The sequence below is a fragment of the Lactuca virosa genome, chromosome 2 (genome assembly GCF_052849685.1).
Source record: "Lactuca virosa cultivar CGN04683 chromosome 2, Lactuca_virosa_CGN04683_v6, whole genome shotgun sequence".
Lineage (NCBI taxonomy): Eukaryota > Viridiplantae > Streptophyta > Magnoliopsida > Asterales > Asteraceae > Lactuca > Lactuca virosa.
This window is the reverse complement of record NC_136427.1, coordinates 217,066,619-217,069,204: the sequence shown is the minus strand read 5'-3', so window position 1 is coordinate 217,069,204 and position 2,586 is coordinate 217,066,619. Positions and strand designations below refer to the sequence as shown.

Below are 2,586 nucleotides of genomic sequence, written 5' to 3'. Positions count from 1 at the left end.
AATTGAATGCATAAATTGGGCATGTAGACGTTTAAATAGCAATTCATACATTTACTAGTAATTCATACATTTTCATAAACATATTTTAAATGAGCCGGAGAAATCTCCATTAAAATCTCATTATTCTACCTTAATTTATTGATAATCCCATTTGCACAAACTAAAATATGTGATTCTATTATTTTACATAACATAGTTTCATTCGATATTGTGATTCTATTATTTTACACACCACTCTACGATCATATTATAATCCCATTTGCACAAAAAATGACAATATGTGAGATGGTTTGTGTCTCATCCCCAGAGAGTTGGTTTAGGTCTATGCTTCTCGATTTTAGCCATGGCAGTCACAACTCTAGTCGAGTCAAATGCAAGTACAAATCAATATCGATTGAGAGAGGAGGGTTTGGTTAGAACTTTGAAGGATCGTGGAAGAAGAACTAGGTCGACTTCCAAAATCAACGGAAGGAAATCGCGATTGTAGGGCTCGAACCTCTGCTTTATTTGGGAGTTTCTGATTTCTCCGCTTTTTTTCTTTAATTCTCGGTTGTATATGACCTTTCTTTTCTCCCCTTTTCTCTATCAAAAATAAAGAAATTATAAGATGGAAAAGGAATGGATTTTCTAACTCTTTTCCTTATTCTCACTCTTAAAAAAAGTATATTTTTTCTTTCATGATAAATAGACAAAGCAAGAAAGCACCAGAAAACGCATACACCATTTCACTTCTTCGCCTTTTGTCATCTTAAGCATGCCTCCCAAAAAACTTCACGCAGCAATACTATGCAGTCCAGGTGTCGGTCATCTAGTTCCAGTATTATTACTTGGCCGCCGTCTTATCAATCACCACAACCTCCATGTCACCGTCCTCGCCGTCACCACCGCCACCTCAACAGCGGAATCCCAACTCCTCAAATCCTTGACCGCCGACATCCACCTTCCAGTCATCCAAATTCCTGCTGCAGACATCTCCGAAGTCGTTTCTCCAGATTCCAAAGTGTTCACTAAGATTTGCGTCATGATGCGGGAAACAATACCCACCATCCCCGTACCACCATATCCTCCATGGACCCTCTTCCCGACATCCTCGTCGGCGATATTTTCTCATCGGAATCTTGGGATATAGCCGAAGAATTTGGGATGGCAAAGTATGTGTTCGTCACTTGCAGCGCATGGTGCACCGGACTGATCTCTTACTCCCCGGTGCTAGATAAGAAAGTGGCAGGTCAATATGTTGACCAGACAGAGCCGTTTGAGATACCGGGCTGTAAACCGTTCCGGCCGGAGGATGTTATGGATCCCATGCTGGATCGGGACGATGAAGCCTATCGGGCTTACGTAAACCTAGCAGTTGGTGTAACGTTAGCAGATGGTTTCTTAATCAACACATGGGAAAATCTGGAACCACAATCTCTTCACGCTCTCAGAAATATCGAGATTTTACGTTCCATCCTAAAAAACAAACCGGTTTACACGGTTGGTCCGATAACCAAAAAATACGAACAGGTCGGCTTGAAGAGTGAGGTGATTGAATGGGTTGATAAACAGCCGGAAAGGTCAGTCATATACGTATCTTTTGGAAGCGGCGGAACCTTATCAGCCGAGCAAATTACGGAGCTGGCTTGGGGATTGGAGCTGAGCCAACAAAGATTTGTTTGGGTGGTCCGGCCACCTGCTGGACATATCAGAGACGGGACTTTTTTGGAATCTGGTTATTCCGGTGAACCAAATGGTGAACCTGGTTATCTTCCAGAAGGGTTCTTGAGTGGAACCAGGGAAATAGGTTTTGTTGTGCATTCATGGGCACCACAGGTGGAGATTTTGAACCACGCGTCGGTTGGGGTTTTTTTGACACACTGTGGATGGAACTCAATGTTAGAGAGCATCAGCAGTGGGGTAGCCATGATAGCATGGGCGTTGTATGCTGAACAGAGGATGAATGCAACGATGCTAACGGAGGAGCTGAAGGTGGCAGTGAGACCGGAGGTGTTGCCGATGAAGAAAGTGGTGGGGAGGGAGGAGGTAGAGAGGATGGTGAGGGGTTTGATGGAGGGAGAAGAAGGAAAAGCAATGACAGAAAAAGTAAAGAGATTAAAGGAAGGTGGGGAGGAAGCATTGAGCGTAAATGGTTCGTCTTATATTTCAACATGTAGATTTGTCGAGGATTGCTGGTCTCGAATTCAGCTGCCAATCTGAGCATGCATTAAGATAGAAGCAAATATCACTTGGCATTTCGGTATGCAGGGCAGGTCGGCGAACAAAAAAAAATGGGTTTTTCATAATGATATACTTATAATTGTATATAACATTACCAATGCAAATATGATCATTTTGATATTTTGTTAAGTGAGGGCCAAAACAGAAGCAATAAACCAAAAATACTCTAGAGGTATAAGAACAATCAAACGAATAAAAAGTATAATGCAAGTCAGCTCCCACAACCTACAAAACCAAATTATATTTATTTTTCCATGTTTACCCTTTGCAACAAATCAATAGAAAATTAACATCAGGAAGTATGAACCAAGATGGCAGGAACAATTTTAAAAAATACTTATTTTTCATGTTTGCCCTTGGCAATAC

General features: G+C 41.6%; 1 pseudogene; it reads left to right on the top strand.

The window, feature by feature from the left end:
- The first annotated feature begins 728 nt into the window (after positions 1-728).
- On the top strand, positions 729-2,315 carry LOC145156796 (anthocyanidin 3-O-glucosyltransferase 5-like; annotated as a pseudogene).
- Positions 2,316-2,586: the final 271 nt, after the last annotated feature.